The 24,167-nt window shown below is 47.8% G+C and overlaps 1 long non-coding RNA gene across 1 annotated transcript in view; it reads right to left on the reverse strand.

Annotated features, from left to right (window-relative positions):
* Nucleotides 1-14,676: 14,676 nt before the first annotated feature.
* Nucleotides 14,677-24,167, reverse strand: part of LOC114053896 — a 28,844-nt gene continuing 19,353 nt past the window's right edge. Inside the window, exons 2-3 of the long non-coding RNA XR_003570430.1 lie at nt 18,719-18,826; nt 14,677-16,277 (exon numbers count right to left, since the gene is read on the reverse strand). This is a non-coding gene — a long non-coding RNA (uncharacterized LOC114053896). The remainder of the gene's footprint in view (nt 16,278-18,718; nt 18,827-24,167) is intronic.

The following is a 24,167-nucleotide window of genomic DNA, read 5'->3' on the forward strand; positions in this document are numbered from 1 at the left end:
TTCCTTCCTTCCTTCCTTCCTTCCTTCCTTCCTTCCTTCCTTCCTTCTTTCCTTCCTTCTTTCCCTCTTTCCTCCCTTCTTTCCTTCCCTCCTTTCCTTCTTCCCTTCTTCCTGAGAGGTCGTGAATTGGCCAGGACCACCCAGCTAGTCTGTGGCATAGCGAGGACAAGAGCCCAGGACTCCTGACTTCCAGCCCCAAATTCTTTCCATCCCACCACACTTCCTGTATAAGTGTCTGGGGAGGAAATGGAGACCTGGCCCACCCAAAAGCAGCCCTGGTGGGCCTCACTGCCTGGCACAGATATGTTGTAACCTCCCTCTCACCTGCCCAGGGAAAGCCTAGTGTTGCCCAAACCATGGCCTGTTGCTGGACAGGCAGCCCAGGGTCCACAGAGCAAAGAAATGAAATGACATGGGCAGAGTGTTTGGCAAACCTTAAAGGACCAGGTACATGACAGCTCCCCCCAGGGGGTGTTCGGGGAGGACCAGAACCTCTGGGGTGAGGGCTGCTTGTCCACCTTTGGTTTCCGCCTGGCACTTAACTTTCACCTGTGGCTCTGGGAAGCTGTAACGTGCAGTGACCACACCCTGGTCAAACTGTCCCAGCAGATGGGCTAAACCACGTTGAGGATAATCACCAAGCCTCAGACTCATTGGTGGGTTGGGGGTTGTCTAGCCCAAGCATGTGGAGACATCCCCCAGAATAGGTGGATGAGAACAATTTGTTCCAGTGGCTAAGAAGAGGCTGAAGCAGGCCTGTGGAATGCTTAGAGCTCAGTCAGACACTGAAGACCCCAAGGTCACCCACTGCATCCCAGGTGTCGCCAGGCGTCCTGACATTTGTCCTGCCACTGGACTTCAATGACTTTGGAAGAGAGAGAGGCTGGCGACTTCCCACAGCTCTGCCTCACTTCAGATCGATTCATGGCAAGTGAAGACATCTCCCCACGAGGTCACTGGTCCTCATCAAAAATAAAGGGTGAACACCACTAACAGCAGCTGCTTGCTATTATGAGCCATCAATGAGCATTTGGGAAACCCCAGGAAGTGGACAGCTCTGGGCCAAGGATGGGGACACACAGACATGAGGGAGAGTCCCTGCTCAGACAGGACAGAGAGAGAGGCGATGGGCCACACACGGCACTCACACACAGACACACACACGTGTACACACCAACAGTACACATGTGTACGTACACAATACACATGCAGAGATAGCGCACAATATGCATTCACATAAGACATGCACACTCACAGAAACATTCACACTCACACACATGTGCATGCACACACATACATACACATGTACTTTGGGTTTCATATGTCCAGTGCCCAGCATAGTACCCAGCACACAGTAGGTGCTTAGTAAGTGACTACCGATTGATGATGAGGCAGCCAAGTAGGATTTTGGTGGAAGGTTAAATCAAGATTAGGACATCTTTACAGCGATGCTTGTTGTTCTGACCTGACATCAGCAGGACAAAAGTAGAAAACTATTCCACTGAAAGTAATTGATCAGGCACGGAAGAAGTCCCTGCCATGCCGGGTCTGAAGGCCCCCATTGGTGTCTCCCCTGCTTCCACCAGTGCCTGGGCACGAATTCCCACAATCTCCCTGAGAAGTGGACTCTCAGCCATTGGGGTTGGAGGGGTCCAGGGACAGGGGACTCAGGACATTCTGGCCGGTCCAGTGCACTTTGGACAAGCCCAATTGGTCAGCCACTTCTTCTCTGCTCTGAGGTCAGAGGCTGCCTCTCCAGAGCCTCCCTCTGTGTCTACTTATTCAGAGCTCCCTGGAAGCCTTCGAGAGGCCGGGAGGCATGGCGGAAGTGATGGCTTCTGAGCCAGGAGACACAGCTCAGTCCCTAACTCTGATGTTAGGATCTGTGTGACCTTCAAGGGTCCCTTCAGCCCTCTGGGCTCCTTCCCTTGTCTGCAGACGCAGGGCCTCGGAGTAGACGGTCTCAGGTCCCTTCCGATTCACAATCTTCCATCCTCCTTGTCCGATTTCCCCTGGCCGGACTCTGAGGATGCCTCTTGTCCATGGGGGGCATGGGACTGGAGTGTTAGGCAGGTTATTGTGCGTTTGGTCTAGAAAGGGCGCTGAACTTGGTCTAGAAAGGGCGCTGAACCTGGAGCCAGCGCTCCAGAGATGGAATCTTGACTGTAACTTACTAGCTCTGAGAACCCTCAGAGGCCAGTCCACTGGCCTGTTCTCCATCTTCATTCTCCGTGGCCTCTCCCTGTTGCTCACTCTGTCTTCCTCCATGCTCTCTTTTCTCTGGGCTTTTGATTGGCCCCCCCACCCCAGTTCTCCTCCTCCCTCTCTGACCACTCCTTCTCTGATTCCTTTGCTGGATCTTCCTCCAGATCATGCCCTTTAACCTCAGATGTCCTTCAGGGCTCTGTCCCATGCTCTCTCCTCTCCTCTCCTCTCCTCTCCTTTTCTCTTCTTCTCTCCTTTCCTCTCCTCTCCTCTCTCTCCTCTCCTCCTCTTTTCTTCTCCCTCTATACCATTTCACTTGGAGATATAATCAGAGCCCATGGATTTAATGACCCTCTCTGGGCTGGTGATTCTCTGCCTTTCCCGCCCCAATCTCTCTTCTGACCTCCAATCTCTCATCTCCAATGGTCTCTCAGACATCTCAAGCTGGATGTCCAATAGACATCTTAAACTTGATATGTGCAAAACAAAACTCATGATCTTTCCCCCTGCACCCTTCTAATCTCCTACCTGCCCTGTGACTGGTGAGCGCACCACCCTCTCCCCAGTTTCCCAGGCTCCCAACCTAGGAGTCATCCTGGGCTCCTCACTCTCTCTCACCCCGCCCCCCCATATCCAATATGGTGCCAAGGCCTGTCAATTCCACCTTTGTTGCATCTCCCCAAACCCCTTTTCCTCCCTTGCTCTCCTTTGACCCTCATCACCTCACACCTGGATTATGGCAGTATGTGGGGGGGGTCCTACCTGTCCCAAGTCTCTCCTCACTCCCATTCATCCTCCATTCAGACACTAAAGGGATTATCCTGCAGCACAGGTCTGAGCCTGTTGCCCCCTGCTCAATGAGCTCCAGTGGCTGCCTGTCGCCTCCAGGACCAAATATAAAATCCCCAGTTTGGCTTTTGAAGCCCTTCATGACCAGCCCCCAGCCCTGCACCTTTCCAGTCTTCTTACACGTTCTCTGTAGTATAGCATCCTTGGTGTCTCGGCTGTTCCTTGAACAAGACACCCTATGTGCCAGCTCAGACGTTTTCTCTGGCTCTGTCCCCCATGCCTGGAATGTTCACTCTCCTTCCTCATCTCTGCCTCTTGGCTTCCCTGGCTTCCTTCGAGTCCCAGCTAACATCCCCCTTTCCAGGAAGCCTTCTCTGTCCCCCTTATGGCTGCTGGGGCCTCCCTGGCCATTACTCCTTGTCTGGTCCATATCTGTTTGTCCAGGGCTGTCTCTCACTAGACTGTGAGCTCTTTGAGGGCAGGGGCTGACTTTTCACCTTCTTTGTATTCCCAATGCCTGGAGCATTTGCGGACTGAATTTCTCCTGCCTTCCTCAGTTCTCTCCTGTTGACAGTATGGGTCCTCTTCTGCACAATGAATGCTTTTTCCACCTGCCCTGTGATCATGCAGGTGGGCTGTGGTAGGGAGCCCTGAGGGCATGGGAAGGCCATCCCTTGGCTGCCCACCCCAGTAATGAGCTACAACTTCAGGGCATTGCCACTGAGCTATCGATCACTGAATGGTCAGTGTCAGCCTGGCAGCCAGGACAGTGGAGAGAGTGTGGGAGACCTGGGGGTCAAATCCGGCCTCTGGGGGACTGTGAGTGACCTCCTTTAGCTCTCAGAGCCTCAGTATCTCCCCAGCCAGAAGACCATAGACACGCGCTGTCTGGGGCCAGAACATCCCAGGCCCTGCCCCTCAATGGCCAAGAGAGATTCACAAACAGGAGGAGCCAGGCTGATGTGAGCAGCTTCTCCAGAGGAAGCAGTTACCAACCTCTGTGCCACCTCACTGCCTCGGCCAGCCAACCCCATATTCTGGTGGATGGAAACCAGAGAGGGCAGGATTTGGGCTGGAGGTCTAGAAGACGGGTCCTAGACCACCTCCCTTAACTGTCCAAGCAAGAAGTGTCTACTCTCCGCTGAGTGTCCAAACACCTTGGATGTACCTCTCCTGGGCAGGTAACACAGCCCATGTCTTATTGCTGCTACTCACCTGTGGGCAGTGTGGTGGAATGAGCCCAGAACTTTAGATCAGAGTGTGTGACCTTCCCCTCTCTGGATCTGGCTCCTCCTCCCCCAATCCAGCAGTTGGCCCACATCATTTCAAAGGCTCCCGGGGGCTCTAAAATCCTGTGATCTCTCAGGGCAGGGACCGGCATGGGCAACCTTCAAGACCCAGAAGGGGGCCTTACACACAGCAGGGAATGCTCCATTGCAAAGCCCAGTTGGCTCCCGGCATGCCAAGCCCAGCGCAAACAGGGATGGATCTGCTCCAGATTCTTGGCTGGGTGCCACAAGTCCAGAGTGGACCTGTTTCCCCATTAGCCCCCTCTCTCCAAGGGCCTATGACCTGTTCCCTCTGAAGAGGACATCAGTCCCATTGCTCAGTCCTTGGGGTCACTATCTGTAAGTGGTTTGCAGATTGATAAGAGGGCCCAGGATCTAAGAGGCACCAACCCTGGTCGGCAGCCACATGCCTCTGGATGCTTTCAGAAGGAAAAATGGAAGCTTCTTTGTCTCACCAATGGAAATTCTAGTTCTCTTTCTTCAAGGCAGGCAAGTGAAAAGAACAGTAAACCAGAAGTCATGAAGAACCAGGTCCTCATCCCAGCTAGGCCACCAGCTCATTACATGTCTTGCCCTCTCTTGGCCTCGGTCTCCCCCTCTGTAAAGTGAGGGAGTCAGGCAGGGTAACACCATGTCTAAGTCCTTTGTAGGTCTAATATTCTATGGATCTGTGGATGGGGAAGGAGCTGGGACAGTTCCCAAGCTTAGGCACCGAGGAAGCATCAAACTTAAGAGAAGATGAGTCTACCTTTTCCTTCCTCAATGTGGCTCCAGGTTTTTAGCCTTCCTGTGTGCATTTCTGAGTGATGTTAGAAATGAAAGTCTGACAAACGGGAGGAAGACTAGATGGAAGGAAATGCACAGGTAGTAATCATAATGGTGAATGTGAATGGGAAGAACTCTCTCATGAAACAGAAGTGGGTAGCAGAGTGGGTCAGAAAACAGTAGCCTACAATATGTTGCTTATAAGAAACGCACTTGAAGTAGACAGACACACACAGAGTAAAGGAAAACCTGGAAAGGCTTGTATGAACTGATGTGAAGCGAAACGAGCAGGACCAGGAAAGCACCATACACAGGGGCAGCAACATCACGTGGTGATCAGCTATGAATGACTCAGCTCTTCTCAGCAACACAATGACCCAAAACAAGTACAAAGGACTCTTGAAGGAAAATGTTCTCCACGTCCAGATAAAGAACCGATGGGCTCTGAATGCCAATCAAAGAATATATTTTTCATTTCATCCTTTCTCATGGGTTTTTTTCATTTTTGATATGTTTCTTCTTCCACAACTGTGATGAATATGGAAATATGTTTTACATGATAGGATATGTATAAACTGTATCAAACTGCCTATGGTTTTCAGAAGAGGGGGGAGGGGAGGAGATTTGGAACTCAAAATATTGTAAAAATGAATGCTAAAATTTTCTTGATTTGGAATTGTGGGTAAAAATAAAATGTTATTTAAAAGAAAAATAAATTAAATTTTAAGAAAGCATAAAAAATGAAAAGTCCAAGAGATAGAGTTTCTGGGTAATTAATAATTTATTAATTGTGGTGAGCAAATAATCAATAAATTGATCTCAGCAATCAAAGATGTCCCCTGGAGGACATTGAATGCTGAAAAGCCTTTGGAAAAGGGGTTGTCCCTGAGGATGGAAATCAACTGTGATTGGTTAACAATCAATGGGGGGGGCAGACATGTTAATGAGGAGGTGGGCAAAAAGTCTTCAGCTCCTCCTGCTGAGAACTTGGCCTAATCAGGAGACTCAGCTGCCTCCAGCAATCAGGCAAAAGAATCCATCTCTACCCAGATCTTGCTGGTTGCCTTTCCCCTTCATATAAGGGGTCACTCTAAATTCTAATGGAAGGCTCCAAGGACAAGAGTTTATTTCCAAAGGGCGAGAACTCACCTCCACTGGATTCTATTTGTAAGGGCTTCTAGTTGGGTAGGGTTCCAGATCAAGAAGCCTGTGCCCAGAGGAATTGGGCAAACTCATCTATCAACAATGTCCTTCAGAGACTAGCTGAATAATCTACAGGGGCTGATTTCTGAATGAGGAAATAGGAAGGGAAAACCTGAAGCCTAATTTAATCATTGGTTATTAATAAAAGAGGAAAATAATCATTTCTCTTAGTGTTGTTGTTTTTTAAAACCCATCCTTAGGAACATCTTCATTTTCCCAGGCCCAGCTGACAACCTGATCATCCAATTGGGCTAAATGCCAGATTTCCTGGGTGGCTCAGGTAAATACATGAGCAGAGTGAGGCATGATCTCCCAGTTATGTTTGACCCAGCCTTTGAGATCTCATGCCACACCCAGTGAATACTTCATGAATGAGTTGGTCCATGAATCAGTCCTTTCATTACAGAGTCAATGAGGACATGACACACCACCCCTCTACCAAGAATCCTGACAATGGACCCCTCATGGGCCACTCGTCCTAAAAGAGCCCAAGGAAACTAGGTAGAGCAAGGCAACAATCTTTGACCTGCAAGCTAACTCTCCTCCATGTTTACTTCAATTATCTGGATGTTTTGGTGAGGGGAGCCTGGTGAGCTGGTTAATTGTTCTAGTTCCAGAGACAGAGAGGAGAGAGAGAGAGAGAGAGAGACAGAGACAGAGACAGAGACAGAGAGACAGAGAGACAGAGAGAGACAAAGAGAGACAGAGAGAGAGAGACAGAGAGAGACAGAGAGACAGAGAGACAGAGAGAGAGACAGAGAGAGACAGAGAGACAGAGACAGAGACAGAGAGAGACAGAGAGAGACAGAGAGAGACAGAGAGAGAGAGAGAGACAGAGAGAGAGAGAGACAGACAGACACAGACACAGACATAGACACAGAGACAGAGAGAAAGGGAGAAAGAGGGGGAGAGGGAAGGGGGAATGGATGAAAAGGCAGACACAGAGACAATATTTATTAAGCATTTACTATGTGCTGGGTGCTGTGTTAAGTGCTGGAGAGACAAATCAAAGCCAGCAAGGTGGTCACAACTCTCCAGGGGCTTACACTCTAACAGTTCTGGAGGACAATACATACTGGCTATGGATAAAGGAGGAGAGGGACTTGATGGAGGCCAGGCTGTGAGTGAGGAGGTGAGTTGAGCCTGGGTGAAGTGAAAATGGTGTGGGCTCCTTGCAAAGACTGAGTGAAGATAGGAAGAGGCTGGAACTGGTCTGTGCTCTCTGGAGATGAGACCTGCTGCTTCTCCACCTTCCTTCTCATTCTCTTAAAATTCTCCAAGGACCCAAGGAATACATCCTTCCACTCACTCCTCAAGTGCTCTGCCCTGGTGACCAGTAACAATGGAGCACCTTTTCAACTTAATCACCAATACTTACTGAGTTCCTGCTTTTGTGGAGGATCTACTGCTCAGCCAGTGAGGGGCCCCTCAGCCTCTCTCAGAGCTGTACAATCTCTTCTGGATGAATTGATCGTCTGACTTCCCTGGGCTCACTCTTCAATGGGCAGCTCCAGGCATTTCCATCTCTAGCCACTGGCCTGTCTACACAACGCAGGGCTCTTTCCAAGTGGAGCATTAGGAGGAACAATGACCCCTCCCTCTAACCCTAGATGTCTCTCAGAATTGTCCTGGGCCCTCTTCTCTTCTTCCTCTGGACTAGTTTCCTTGGTGACTTCATCAGCTCCCATGGATTTAATGACCCTCTCTATGCTGATGATTCTCAGATCTACCTTTCCTGCCCCAAACTCTCTGTTAAACTCCAATCTCTCATCTCCATCTGCCTTTTAGATATCTCAAACTGGATATCCTGAAAATGTCTTAAAATCAATATGTCTAAAAAAAATAACTGTTCTCCCCTTAAACTCTCCCCCCTCTACCCCAACCTTCTCTATGACTGTCTAGACTCTAAAAGGGGTGGGGAACCTGAAGCTTCGAAGCCACATGTGGTCCTCTAGGTCCTCAAGTGCAGCAAATTTGTTCTGTGAAGTTTGGATTCAGTCAAAGGGCCATGCTTGAGGACCTGGAGGACCACATGTGGGGACCACCTGTGACCTTGAGGCCACAGGTTCCCCACCCTTGGTAGAGCACTCCTCCTTCCAGTCCCTCAGGCTCCCAACCTAGGACTCCCCCCATCTCTCACCCTCCAGATCCAATATGGCAGCCAAGGCCTGTCAATTTCACCTTTGTACTGTCTTTTATATATGCCTTTCTCTCCCCTGACTCACGACCCACTCTAGTTCAGACACCTATCACCTCTCACCCGGAAAACTGCCATAGCTGCTGGGGGTCTGCCTGCTTCAAGTCTCTCTCCACTCCATTCCATCTCCGCACCCAGTGATCTTCCTGAAGTGCCAGTCTGATCATGTCAACCCTCCCCCCACCAACTCAATAAACTCCAGTGACTCCCTATTTGCCAGGGTCAAATAAAAAGTGCTCTGTTTGGCATCCAAAGCCCTTCACAACCTGGTTCCTCCTATCTTCCCAGCCTTTTTAACACCCTACTCACCTATACTTCCATACAGTGACCCCAGCCTCCTGGCTCTTCCATGAACAAGACCCTCCATCCTACCTCCTACAGGAAGGCTTCCCAATCCCTCTTCACTCCAGCGCCTTCCCTTTGTTAATGATGTCCTATGTATCCTCTCTATAGGACACTTTGTAGCTTATATTAACTTTGTGTATATTGGTGGGCATGTCTCCTTCCCCATTAGCTTGTAAGCTCCTTGAAGGCAGGGACTGTCTTTTGCTTCTTTTTGTATTCCTGATAGTTAGCACAGTGCTTAGCACCTACCAGGTGCTTAATCAATGTTTATTGATAGATGTTGGCCAAAGCCCCTTCCCTTTAATTCCCTCAGAAGTCTCTGATAAGCTGGAGATGGGAGCAATCTTGCTCTCCTAGCTGATAATCTTTCCTGACTCAAAAGCCCTTCCTTTAGTCAGTCACTCCATCCTTCCTTAAAATAGGGGCTCTTAACTTGGCTTCTGTGAACCCTTTTAAAAATATATTTGTTTTGGTAACCGTATTTCAAAAAATGGTTTCCTTTGTAATCCTATATTATTTTTATATATTTTGAAATTTCTTTCCCCATTAGATTATAAACTCCTTTTTCTTATTTTCATTTTTAGATCTTAGCACAGTGCCTAGCATACAGTAGGTGCTTAATAAATGTTGGTTAAATTGAGCTGAGAAACATGATTCCAAGGAAGGGTCCTTCGTCTTCACCAGACTGACTAACAAAGCATCAAGACAGAGAGAGGACAAAGAGCCCCAACCTCAGGTGGATCTGCTTCAATTCAACCTCCCAGAATCCTTTGGGAATTGTAAGTAGATCCTGGGCTCTGGAAGGAGGTGTGAATGCTATCTGCCCCACCCCCACCCCAAACAAGTGGTCTGTTTTACATCCTTTCCACTTCAGTGTCATCATCTTTTAGCTCATCTTCCTGGGTTCAAATTCAGTCTCAGACATGTACTAGTTGCATGACCCTGGGCAAGTCACTTAACCCTGTTTGCTTCAGTTTCTTCATCCCTAAAATGAGCTGGAGAAGGAAATAGAAAACCACCCCAGGATATTTGCAAGAAAACTCCAAATAGGGTCACAAAAAGTTGCACATGACTGAAAACAACTGAACAAATTTTTAGCTCCTGCCCACCTAGGGCTTTTGCTGAAATCTCATTAAGGACCCCTCTTACAGAAATAATTTCAATGAATATGAAAATGAGAAGTTATTAAAGAGACAGCTGGAGCTACACAGGGAATTCATCTAACAGCAGACTTGTAAAACAAACATAGAAAATGGAAACAAGGGTGTGGAATGGGGGTTGAATTTGAAAGGTGCCCCACTTTGGCAAGAATAGTATCTGGAGGGCTAAAGGTCAGATAGAGCTGAAACTGTCACATAAAAAGGACATTGTGAGTTGTGTTGGGGAAAAGAAGAGGACCAAAGAGAGGATAAGATGGAAGCTAGACATCAACCAACATCTCACACTCTGTACCAAGATAAGGTTAAAATGGGTACATGAGCTGGACATAAAGGGTGATACCATAAGGAAATTAGGAGAGCAAAGAATAGTTTACCCGTCAGATCTATGGGGAAGGGAAGAATTTATGACCAAACAGGAGATAGAGAACATTATGAAATGCAAAATGGATAATTTTGATTACATTAAATTGAAAAGTTTTTACACAAACAAAGCCAATGCAACCAAAATTAGAAGGGAAGCAGAAAGCTGGGAAACAATTTTTATAGCCAGGGTCTCTAGTAAAGGCCTCATTTCTAAAATATATAGAGAAGTGAGTCAAATTTATAAGAACACAAATCACTGGGGCAGCTAGGTGTCACAGTGGATAGAGCTCTGGCCTTGAAGTCAGTAGGACCTGAGTTCAAATCCAGCCTCGGACACTTGACACCTACTAGCTGTGTGACCCTGGGCAAGTCACTTAACCCCGACTGCCTCACCAAAAAACGAAACCAAAAAAAAAAGAATACAAGTCATTTCTCAATTGATAAATGGTCAAAGGATGTGAACAGGCAGTTTTCAGATGAAGAAATTAAAGCCATCTATAGTGACATGAAAAAATGCTCTAAATCACTACTTATTAGAGAAACACAAATCAAAACAACTCTGAAGTACCACCTTGGACCTATCAGATTGGCTAGTATGACAAAAAAAGGAAAATATTAAATGATGGAGAAGATGTGGGAAAATTGGGACACTAATGCATTGTTGGTGGAGTTGTGAATTGATCCAACCATCCTGGAGAACAATTTGGAACTGTGTCCAAAGGACTATAAAATTATTCATACCCTTTGATCCAGCAATGCCATTACTAGGTCTTTATCCCAAAGATATTATAAAAAAGAGAAAAGGACCCACATGTACAAAAATCTTTATACCAGTTTTTTTTTTTTTTTTTATGGTGGCCAAGAATTGGAAATTGAGGGGATGCCCATCAATTGGGGAATGACTGATCAAGTTGTGGTACATGAATGTAATAGAATATTATTGTTCTATAAGAAATGATGAGCAGGAGGATTTCAGAAAAACCTGGAAAGACTTACATGAACTGATGCTAAGTGAAGTGAGCAGAACCAGGAAAATATTGTACACAGTAACAGCAACATTGTGCGATGACTAGCTTTGATAGACTTAGCTCTTCTCAGCAATGCAATGATCTAAGACAATTCCAAGGGACTCGGTGGAAAATGCTGTCCACATCCAGAGAAAGAACTATGGAGTTTGAATGCAGATCGAAGCATACTATTTGCTTTCTCTTTTTCTTCTTTCTCATGGTTTTTTCCTTTTATTCTGATTCTTCTTTCACAACATGATTAATATGGAAATATGTGTAATATGATTGTACATGTATAGCCTCCATCAGATTGCCTGCTGTCTTGGAGAGGGAAGAAGGGAGAGAGGGAGAAAAAATTTGGAACTCAAAATCTTGTAAAAATGAATGTTGAAAACAATCTTTTCATGTACTTGGAAAAAAATAAAATACTATTTAGTGTGGAAAAAAAAGATGAACACCATTCACCAAGTTGGATGGAATGATGAGGATGAAGAGAAAGCAAAGTGACTCACTTTGTTCGTATTTTCTCTGACAAAGAGAAGGAACTTTGGTCTTGAGAAGACAGAACAAAAATGATTAATAGAGATTTGAAACCTAAGATAAGTAAAAGGATAATAAAAGAGTCCTTCTCTGCTCTTACTAAGTTCATGTTCCCAAGGAAAGCTCATACAGAGACTATAGTCCAGAATCTCTCAAGACCTGGTGCTATGACTGTTGAGCCGTGGTCAAAGATCTCAGAAAGACTGTGAAGATCAGGGTGGAACCACAGGAAGGAGGGAAAGAGGGTAAAAGCTTTTTAGATTTTCATATAAGGCAAGAGAGTAGAGCCTGACAAAATCCTAGAATGTGTGGTCTTTTGATATAATTTTCAGTTAAGCTCTCATTTTTATATCACCTGCATTTTCCACTGTATACCTCCTCACATCCAGTCCCAGAGGGCCATTCCTCATAATACAGAATTGTAAAAAGAGGAAGAAAGAAGAAAAAATTCTGCAAAACTAACCACCATATCAAGAAAGTCTAATACTATATACAGTGTTCCTCAAAAAGTAGGGGAAGGTCTCTCCTCACATTTCTTCTTCGGATACTATAGTTTTGCCTCATTCAATTTTGATATTAGTCGCCAGAGCCCTGGGAGTGACAGAACCTCCCACACTGTCATCCTGTTTCTCATAGCCATCATCCAAGGAAGTAACTCCAGCAGAGGAAGGAGCTGCTCATCCCCTTCATATGCCATGTACAGGACAGACAAACCAGCCTACCTGGAGCAGCAAGCAGGGCATCCTGATGGAAAGACAGGAGGTAGCAAGTGCCAGGCAAGTCAAACCACCCCCACCACCTCAGCCACCATCTCCCTTCAGACCCTGACAGGTGCAACCTAGGACCTTTGGGAATGGCAGGGCTTCCAGCCCAGGGAAATGCAGCCTGGGGCCTGACTGTTCCTGCAGGACTATAGCCATAGCTACTGAGGACCCAGAAAAGAAAGTTCTGGTCACCAGAGTCCTTGGCCCTGCCCAATGGCTCAGCACCAGAAATGAATTTTATCAGTGGGAATGACATGAAAGAAGAGGCCCCCTAAAGACCATAGGTCCCTTCTGTCAGACTTCCCTAGGGGTTCGTGGTCTTTCCCGTTAGAATGTGAGCTCCTTGAGGGCAGGGTGAGTCTGACTGTCCTGTTTGTATTTGAGAGGCCCAACACAGGGCTTGGCACAAAGCAGGGACCTAATAAACATTCCCTTCCTGCCTTCCTTCTATTGTGGTTGTCATTCTTTCCTTTTACACTGTTGCTGTGCCAGTCCTCATCGTTCTCTTGGCTCTGACAACTTTCCCCCTGCATCAGTCCTCAGAGATCTTCCCATACTTTGCTGTAGCCATCATGCGTACCATTTCTTACAGCTGTTAAATTCTATCCCATCCACCTAATGTACTATGTTTAGTCACTCCCTGATCAAGGACAGATGCTGTGATCCCAGCTCTTTGCAACCACCAACATGCTGCTATTAATATTTTGTTGTATATGGAGCCTTCCTTTTTATCAATAACTTCCTTGGGGTAGGTGCGTAGCAGAGAGTCCTTGGGGTCAAAGGGAAGGATCATCTGAGTCGCAGATTCATGGAATCACAGAACCAGAGAGCAGCCACCTGGTCTAGCCCATAATCCCAAGGAGCTCCCACTGCACAATGTTCCATAAGTAGTCATCTGACTTCTACTGGGACACCTCCAAGGAGAGGGGTCCCACAGTGACCTTGCTTGGGCTGCCCATTCCCCTCTTGCACAGCTTTCATTGGTAGGAAGGTTTCCCTGATAAGAGGCATAAATTGGCCTCTTGGCCACTTTTCCCTTTCCCTCCTGGTTCTGCCCGCTGGGGCCAAAGAGGATGAAGAGAATCCACCCCGCCCATGACAGCCCTTCCTGTACTTGAAGGGAGCTCTCCAGACCACCCCATGCCTCCCTCTTCTCTTTTAGATTACATGTAATCTAAATGATCTGGGTTGTCTTTTGGAATTGCTTCTTTTTCCTTGGGGCACAAGCCAAGTAATGAAGTGTCTAGGACTGGAGGATGGACTGGGGTGGGAAGAGACTGAGGCAGGCAGATCCCCATCTCCTACTGTAATAGTTCAGGTGTGAGGGCCTGTACCAGGGTGGGGCAAGGTCAGAAGAGAGAAGGGGGTATATTGGAGATGCTGCAGAGGTGAAATTGACAGGTCTTGGCACCATATTGGATCTGGGAGGTGAGAGACAGTGAGGAGTCGAAGATGAATCTTGGGTGGGGATCCTGACAGTCAAGGGTGTTGCCCTCAGCAGGACATTGTAATGACTTTATTTGCATAATTCTAAATTGCTTTTCAAAATGGTTGTACCTCTTCACAGCTTCACCAACAGTGTATTAGTGTGCCTGTCATTCCACATCCCCTCTAACATTAACTGTTCCCATCTTTTGTCATCTGCTAATTTGCAGAGTGTCAGATGAAACCTCAGAATTGTTTTGATTTGTATTTCTCTCAGTATGATGATAATGTAAAGGATTCTTTAATATGATTGTTTAATAATTCAGAATTCTCTTGGGAACAGCTTATTTACACCCTTTGGCCCCTTATCTATCAGGGAATGACTCTGTGTGTGTGTGTGTATCAATCAATCAATATTTATTAAGCACCATTTGTTTATATTCTTTGGCCACTTATCTATCGTGGAATGGCTACTGGTGTGTATATACATATATACATGCACTATATACACACACACACACACATACACACATATGTGTGTGCATTTATCAGTCAAATATTTATTAAGCAGCTACTATGTGGCAGGCACTGTCCTAAGCTCTGGGGATACAGAGAAAGGCAAAAAAACAGCCCCTGCCCTCAAGGGGTTCACAGTCTGATGGGGAAAACTTCAAACAGGCAAACAAATACATACGAAGCAAAGTGTGTACAGGATAAAGGGGACATAATCAACAGACAGAAGGCACTGGAATGAAGAGGGGGGATGAGGAAGGCTTCCTATAGAAGGGAGGGTTTAGTTGGGAATTAAAGGAAGCCAGAGAGGTCAGAGGCTGGAGCAGAGGAGGGAGAGTATTCCAGGCCTGGGGCGGGGGATGGAGGGCAGTTAGAATGCCTGGGGACAGAGAAATGGAGAGCCTTGTTGTGGATTAGCCAGAAAGCCTGTGTCACTTGGGGGACTCCGGCATAAGGAGACTGGGAAGGCAGGAGGGAGCAGGTTAAGAGTGGCTTGGATTGCCAGACAGAGCATTTTGTAATTGCTCCTGTGAGTGATAGGGGGCCCCTGGAGTTTGTTGAGTAGGGGCAACATGGTCAGACTTGTGCTGTAGGAAAATCATTTAATGACTGGAGGATGGACTGGGGTGGGAAGAGACTGAGGCAGGGAGATCCCCATCTCCTACTGTAATAGTTCAGGTGTGAGGGCCTGTACCAGGGTGGGGTAGGGTCAGAAGAGAGAAGGGGGTGTATTGGAGATGCTGGAGAGGTGAAATTGACAAGAGATGCAGCAGAGGTGAAATCGACAAGGGATGCTGCAGAGGTGAAATCGACAAGGGATGCTGCAGAGGTGAAATCGACAAGGGATGCTGCAGAGGTGAAATTGACAGGTCTTGGCATCATATTGGATCTGGGAGGTGAGAGACAGTGAGGAGTCTAGGATGAATCTTGGGTGGTGATCCTGACAGTCAAGGGTGTTGCCCTCAGCAGTAATAAGGAAGGTAGAAGGAAAGGGGGGTTGGGGGAAAGATCATGAGTTCCATTTTGGATATGTTGAGTTTAAGACATTTACTGGACATCCAGTTTAAGATGTCTGAAGGGCAATTAGAGATGAACAATTGGTCTTAGCCCTGTAGTCTAGATCATTTTTGTAAATGTCTTGATGCAATCATTCATAGCATGCTCATCATAACAGAAACACATACAAAGCTAGGGAGAATGGCTAACTTGTTCAGTGACCAAGATTGACAAATTTAGAATGCTGGAGAGGAAATTTGACAGGGATAAATGTAAAGTCCGATGAGTTCAAAAATTCAAATTCACAAGTAAAAGACATGAGAGGGAGGTGTGCCCAGAAAGCATTGTCTGAAAAAAGACCTAAGAGTTTTAATAGCTTCAACACAAGTCAGCAGTGATTGGCAGCCCCAAGGTGGCATGCTCCTGGGCAAGACGGGAAGAGAATAGCCCTCACTGACTTTCTCTGGTAAGAGCGCCCCTGGGCACATTTGAGGATGGTCACTTATAAGCTTGAACCTGTCTGGAGGGCCAGGATGGGGCAGGGCCTCAACACCATGCTACAGTAGGAAGAGTTGAAGAAATGGTGGACATTTATCCAGAGGAAGGGAATGGAGGACAAGAGATACGTCTTTCCGTATATGAAGGGCTACATGGGGAAGGTGGGTTTGCATCCTTTGCTTTGCCTTGATGACAGAAAGCCACGCTAGGAGCAATGCCTGCAAAGTGAAGAGAGACAGATTATGCTTAGTATCAGGAAAATCTGCCTCCTGATAAGAACCTTCTCCAAGTGGAGTTGCTTGGCTGGAGAAATGGGACATCTCGGGAGGTAACAGGTTTCTCATTACTTGCTTTCCAGGCTGAGTGGAGCGAGATTGGCATCAGAGATAGAGGCCAAAGCTGAGATGGTGCCCTGGTAAGGAGAACTGCACCCATTATAGAGATGTGGACACTGAGGCTTATAGAGAGGAAGAGATTTAAAGGATTTGGAGCCAAAAGAGCCCTTAGAAATCCTCTAATTTAGATGCCTCATCTCACAGAGGAGGGATCTGAAGCCCAGAGAAAGAAGGCTCATGCTGAGGCCCCACACCTCCTCATTTCTGGCCAGCATCCCTCAGAGCAGGAGATGGGCTGACAATGTAGGAGGCACAAGGAGAAACCCCTCTTCTCAGAGACCACCCAAGAGGCCGGTGTCTGTGGAGACAGCAAGGCTTCTGGGCCTTGTTGGAGGAGGGAGGGGCAGTCCCAGGTGCTCCAGGAGCCCCAAGATAGCGTTTGAATTAGGAGACAAGAAGGAAGGTTGTTTGTGCTGGGCCAGGAGTGATAATTAGGGACCATCTGCTGCCATGTTACTTTTGTTTTCCCCAGCCCCATCCCAATGTTCTCTGAACACATCCTTGGGTGATAAAAGAGGCCTGTAAAACCCTGACCTCTGGCCATCTCCCCCCTGCCACTTAGTCAGGACTTCACAGCACCTGTGAGGTGGTCCTGGGAGCACAGGGATCCCCACTTCAGGGATGAGGGAACTGAAGCTTTAAGAGGGGCCGTGACTCCCCCAAGGTCACCTAGCTGGCTGGTGCTGGAATCAGGCCAGGCCCCAAAGCCCTGTCTCCTGCCTTCAAACCCACCATTCTCTCCATGGAGCCCAATGCCTCTCTCCAGCCCTGGCTTTAGTGTCAGCGAGAGCAGCACGCCCTCCCTGGCCCAATAGTCCAGAACATCGCCAAAGCAGCTCATCTGTGCCAGGCACTGGGCTAGGGCCCCTTCCCAAGCCAACACAATCATTCTGCCTCCCCAGAAAGTCTTTGGTTCACACCTGTGAGAGGCAGGTGGTCCAGGAGAAACTGCTCCGCCAGATGTGGGGGCTGAAGACCTGTAGCCCTCTCTTTCCTCAGTTTCCCCCTTGGAAAAAAAGGTGCAGCCCTGCTTTGGCCAGCGCCCTTCCAGGGTTACTGGGGGACGGCCCTTTGGAAGCCAGTAAATTCTTGCAGACATGTGAGCTGGGCTTTCCGCTTAGGTGCTCTGTTATCGCTGACCACACTGACCCTTCCCAGATCTCATCTGCCTGCTGAGCAAACGGGATCAGGGTGTTTGCTCTCCCCAGGCTTCCATTATTCAAGCAAAATGCCAAGATTAGGGGAAGGGCCTGGGGGGGGGCTTGGCTGGGCCCCTCCCAGCTCTCCCAAGGGAACAACAAGGCCAAGAGTGGGACTTTATTTTCTCAGCTCCCCCACATCCTCCACACTCGCACCCAGCAGGGCAAAGTGCAAACACTGGCCTCTGCTTGGCTGCCAGATGCCCTGGGGCCTGCCTCCACCAGGCTTCCTCGCAGCTTACTGCACGATGCCCTTCTCTTTGTGGTCCATTTCTCAGCCCTCCTCTTGTGCACTGGATGGATGCTCCTGCCTATTTAGCAACCTGGGCTGCTCTCTGCACACACAGGGAGAGTATGAAGGCCTGTCATGGTGGGGAGGGATTAGCTTTTCTCTGCTGGGGTGCAGGGGGAGTAGGGAGGGCAGAGGCAAAGAGACAAAGCAAGGCTTGACAAGCCCCGGAACGCCCCTCCAGCTGCTGGCTGTCCCAGAGTGGCCGGTGGTGCTGGAAGACCCCTCTCTATGGAGGCCTTGGTGCAAACACAAGCTCTGTAGGTACCTCCAAGGGCCTTGATTCTCATAACCAAAGGCTTCTATCCTTCCAGTGAATGCTTGACCAGCCTCCATGCCCAGTCCTAGGGGCTCAATTCAAGATTTGACTGTTGGTAGAAAACACTTTGAAGACACCAGCTGATTGTGTAGGGCAAAGAGCTGTGTTCAGAACCTGGCTCCACCCACGATTAGTTACATGGCCTTGTACAAGTCACTTCTGTCTGGGCTTCAGTTTCCTGTAAAATGAGGGATATAAACTCGATGTTTCTGAGTCCTTCCAGACCTACAAATTCTAGGTCAGTCTGCTTTCACAATCCCTGGCTTTCCCACCTTGTGTCAAAACTGGCTTTAGAGACAATGGGAATTTTGTGATTGTTAACTTTGGAACGTCACACCTACACTGGCTTACCAGTGTTGACCTCCCTTACTTGGTACCAACAACTCACTTAAAGCCTGGCTTTGAAATAAGACACTGTTATCTAAGAGAGGGAGAGAGAGAGAGAGAGAAAACAAACCTCGCCTTCTCTAGCTGAATTAGCTCTTTTCTTCTTTTCCAATGCAAGGAAGGTCCAAACTGCAGAATCAGGCTTGTTTATCTGCTGATAACCGCCCCTGCTATCAGACTGTCGGTAAAGAGAACAGCGCAGTTATTAAGTAACAGGAGAAAAAAATCTCTTCAATGGAAAATTTTCATGTTCTTAGAAAACAGAGTTATTCTACGGTAGAGCACCCAAATAATTGCTTTCAGATCTAAGAACAGATCATTTCTTTTTGTTTTTCAACCAATTTTCCCCAATTTTAAAACAGTTTTATTTAAAGTTTTGAGTTCCAAATTCCATCCTTCTGTCCCTCCCCTCCCCCTTCCCTGAGAGGGTAAGCAGTCAGATATAGCTTATACATGTGCAATTATGTAAAACATTTCCATATTGGTCATTTTGTACAAGAAGACTCTAATAAAAGAAAAGAAATTAAAGAAAAAAAGTCAAAACTAGCCTGTGTCAGTCTGTATTCCCTCAATATCAGTTCTTTCTCTGCAGGCAGATAGCACGCTTCATCTTTGGCCTTTGGGACTGTCCTAGATCATTGTGTTGCTGAGAAGAGCTGAGTCATTCCCAGTTCTTCATCGAACAATATTGCTGTTACAGTGGACGACGTTCTGGTTCCATTTACCTCACTCTGCATCAGTTCTTGGAAGTCTTTCCAGGTTTTTCTGAAATTATCCTGCTTGTCTTTTCTTACAGCACATTAATATTCAATTACATTCATATACCACAGCTTGTTCGACCATTCCCCAATGGATGGATGTCCTCTCCATTTCCAATTCTCAGTCATCACAAAAAGAGCTACTAGAAATATTTCTATACAAATAGGCCCATTTCTCTTTTTTGATGATCTCTTTGGGATATAAACCTAGCAGCAGTATTGATGGACCAAAGGGTATGCATAGTTTTATAGCCCTTTGGGCAGAGTTCCAAATTGCTCTCCAGAATGGTTGGATCAGAAGAATGGATCATTTCAATACAACCAGTTTCAGAACCACTTGGGTCCAAACATTCTATCCCCAAATTAGACCTGGTGTATTCTTCACTCCAGCCAGTCTCTCGGTATGTTCTCAAAAGGAAGGCCGTGGTTGGGCCTGGAGGGGAATGGTCTGGAGACTCAACATAGCCCTTCTGTCCCTGCCTCCAGGCTTCTGCTGAAGGCCAGTACTGCAGCTGAGTCACTGCCTGCAGAGCAGGGAAGGCTCATTCCTTCTGCACAATAGCTCTGACCTCGCAGCTTTGGACAGCTGCCCAAACCTGGGTCCAGTGCCAGAGCCTGGGAGGATATAGACCTGCTGTCTTTCCTTCTCAGCAGAGAGGATCGCTCTTGACTTCCAACGCTTGGTCCTAGCACTCCGTCCAGCAAAGCTGCTGCAGGATTTTGGAGCTGGCGGGGCCTGGAAGGAGACCCCGTGGTCTGACTCCATTATCTTACAGAGAAGGAAATGAAGGCTGGAGACGAGTAATGACTTATCCAAGGTCACACAACTCAAAAGCGGTGGGGCCTGCATCCAAAGCCTGGCTCTTCCCATGGGTCCTCACCTGGAGAAGCCTGTCCATGCTTTGTAGCAGAAGCCTGGGAGACATGGATGAGAAAGCGTCATCTGCACACGTTAGGGGTGGGGATCGCAAGCCACAGGATCAGCATCCTGGGCTTTCTGATGAGGGAGAAGGAGAGGAAACGTCTTCTGTCCACCTACGCCGAGCCAGCACCTTTCTCTGCAGCTTCTAGTCTGATGAGGCTTCCCTGGAGTGAGTCAGGAGGGTGGGGCATGGAGCTCTGAGGAGAATCAATGTAGTGTGGTGCTGGCATGGTGCTGAGGAGGGCTGGTGGTGTTCCCTGCACTGTTGGGAGGATGGAGGATGGAAGATGGTGGATGGCGGATGGTGGATAGGAGAAGAGGGAGGGGCAGTGGAAGATGGAGAATGACCAGTGGTATTCCCAGCACCACTGGGAGGATGGAGGGTGGAGGACAGGGGATGGAGGATGGGAGAGGAATAGAGGATGGAGAAGGGCTGGTGGTGTTCTCAACACTGTCCAGAGGATAGAGAGGCACAGGGCTCATCCTTTCCTGCTAGAACTCCTTTTAGTCTGGAGATGGCTGCTCTCCTCACCAGGAGAACAATTTGGGAGCACATCAGGGATGTGAAGGCCAATTAGTGAATGAGGGACCAGTGCACGCACTTTAGAGACACAGGGGCCATGGTCACATGACCTCTGAGAGTTCGAAGTATACCCGCCTGGATAAAAATCACAGATCACTCAAAAGGAATCATCCAGAAGTGAAGAGAAGATGTCTGTCCACCATTCTCCTCCTGGACGAATCCTGCCCCCCTTTCAGGGATGGGTCCACTGAGGAAACAGAGGGGTGCCTTGGAGGGGGCAGCAGGGCCGGATTAGAACTCGAGCACCTGGAGGTGAAGCCCATCTGCTTATGATGGAACCTCAGCATGCCCCCTCCCCTTTTGGGCCTCAGTATCCTCCTCTGTGAAACAAGAGGGTTGGACTAGAGAATCTCAAAGGTAGCAGGTGATCTCATGGCTAGGTGGTGCAGTGGGTAGAGTGCTAGGCTTGGAGTCAGGAAGATCTATGTTCAAATCCAGCCTCAGACACATACAAGCTGTGTGACCCTAGGCAAGGCACTTGGCTTCTGTCTACTTCACTTTGCTCATCTGTAAAATGGAGATAATAGTAGCACCTACCTGCCAGGGTTGTAAAGCACTTAGCACAGTGCCTGGCACATAGTAGGTGCTTAATACATACTTTCCTCTTCCCCCTCAAAGATCTCTCCTAGCCCTGAATCTTGTGTCCTCAAGGCCTTTGGAGGCAGGATGTTGCTTTGCAAAGCTGGGTGGGGAGGAAGATGACTGAGAAAAAGGAGCTCTGATAATCACAAGTATCTGTACAGCCTTTTAAGGTTAGCAAAGTGCTATTTCCTTATATCCTCACAACCACCATGAGAGGCAGGTGCTGACATGCAGTCATGACCATTGCTGACATTTATGGAACATGAATGTAAGAATGACAAGCATTTTGAATTTCCCCCTTGTACTTACGGGGAAAATGAGGTGCAGAGATTTTCCTGTTGTGACCACTCTTCTCATTATATGACATCATCAAGGCCCTGCATTCTGCAGGACCTTCCTCTAGACCCTGAGGAAACAGAGCTCCCATCCCAAACCATCCCCTGGTGGGGTTTCCCCAAGGTTCTCACCTGACAGGAAGAACCGAGATGCGCCTTGCCTGAGCCAATATGAGGGAAGGGAGATTTACTAGGGTTGGCTCTCTTCCTGCCTTTGAATTCCTCTTCTAAGCCATAGTCACCACCCTTTGCATGATGGAACTTGGAGCCCAAATGGTTTTGGAGATGGAGAAACAGCTGGAATACCTCTCCCTCCGAGATCTAGACCAGCCTCAGACCCTTCCCTGGCCACTCCTCCCTTGGTACATCTGATGCCTGGCACACTAGGCCTCATGATCCTGCCCACCGCATCATGCCCTTGTTTGACTTTGTGATGTGACCATCTGGTCTTCCAGCTAGACGGCAAGCTGTTAGGGGTAAAGACCATGAGATACATTTCCTACCATCTCCCATAAAGTCCAGCTTAAACATACTCATAGATACAGACACATATGCATATATAGTTGTCACATGTTTAGATGATTTTTAAAAGGAAACCAACTATAATATATACACACACATGCATAAACACACACATGTAGCCATACATACATATATTGGTATATACAGAGATACACATGCATGTACAGACACATACAGACATAAATGTGTGTTCATGTATAATATCAAAGATTCATCTATAACTGGATGACTATTATGCCTCCCCTCCTCTTCTTCTAGTACTACGCTTAGGTACAAATGATTCTGTCGGAGGAATCCAGAAGGAAATGTATACCAGGCTAGCACAAGAAACCAGTGACCCCCTGGGCATGAGTCTGGCATTCCTCAGCTCCATACTGCCCATTCAGGGTTTTTGAGAAGAAAGGCAGACTGGGAAAGCAAACAGTTGCTTAAGACAATGGTGTTTGAGAATGGGATTGGATTTCTGGACCACAGTTTGAGATAAGGGAATTGTGAGCGCTTGGCCAGATGCAGGGCTAGTAAAAATATGTTTGCCTTTAGTTTTGTAAAGCTAAAGTCATCTTTAAGTTACACAGGAAGGGCAAGGGAGAAAGCATGTGTGGATACCTGCAAACCAGACACAGGAAGAGTAGCTCGGACCAAGGACAGATGGTGGTGGACACGGAGCTCAAGAAGAGTCAGTGGTAAATCCCATGGTCTCTGCGCTTATGCACAAGGAATATGACCAGCAGGATTAGCTAGTGACCCTCTTTCCAAGAGGAACCTTTGCCCTTGTGGGTGCACAGGTGTTTGTACCCCTCACACTTCACACTTGGCTTGGGGCTGACTCTCACATTTAATACATTGTTTTTCATTCACTCCCTAAGCCTTGGTGGGAAGAGGATCATGACAAGAAAATGGCCCCGGGAAGGATGGACCTTGTTCCAAGGGAGAAGGACAGGGAGGAGGAAGGGTGGGGCATCAACTTATGTGAAGAAGGTATAACCGTGAGTGGAAATCCAGGAAGCTGAAGTGGGGAGAAGGAGAAACCCATCTGGGAGAACTCAACGTTTCCAGAATGGAAACCTATCTTCCGTGCTAAAGCCACCCCTCCTTCAGACTGCCTTCTTCTGTCGAGACCCCACCAGTCAATCAGTCAGTCAACATACATTAAGTGTCTACCATGTGCCAAGCACTGTGCCTCCTTGCTCTGCCCTGAATCAGCCTCATTTGGTCCTCATCCCAAAGTCCTCCCCAGTCCTGTGGAAGCTATTTCCAGCCACCCTAGAACCCCTGGGCCATAACTTTTTCTGCTCCTCCTGCTGTGAGTTGGGCCCCCTAGGCCTCACCTGGCACCACCTGCCACAAGGATGGACATCAAGGGAGTGCCCTAACCACTCAGATCAACCCCCTCCATCAGTGGACTTCTTTCTAACCATTCCTCAATGGGTGCCTATTCCCAACCTATCATCCCCTGCCCTTCCCAGCTGTCACTGTGTCCCTCATTCCTCATGGCCTATTGCCCAGTTGCCGACAACTCAGCCCCCCACCCCATGTCTCCCTCCAGATATACCCACCCCCTCTATGATGCTCTCCAGAAAGCCAGCTAGCTTCTTAGCTAAGAGACCGCATTTTCTGTCCTGGTCCGTCCATCTTCTTGTGCAACTGAAACCTGGCTGATGACAGAGCCCCCCCCCGCCCCCCAGCTCCCCTTTCTAGAACTGGTTGTACTTTCACTCATTTCCCCCTCTCCTGACTCACAGAGAAGATGCCCTGGACAAGAAGGGGGCTGTGTTAGTTTGGACAAGTCACCCAGCTCTCCTGGACCCTTTCCCTTG

Source organism: Vombatus ursinus, unplaced genomic scaffold, assembly GCF_900497805.2.
Source record: "Vombatus ursinus unplaced genomic scaffold, bare-nosed wombat genome assembly UNPS02004184.1, whole genome shotgun sequence".
Taxonomy (NCBI): Eukaryota; Metazoa; Chordata; class Mammalia; order Diprotodontia; family Vombatidae; genus Vombatus; species Vombatus ursinus.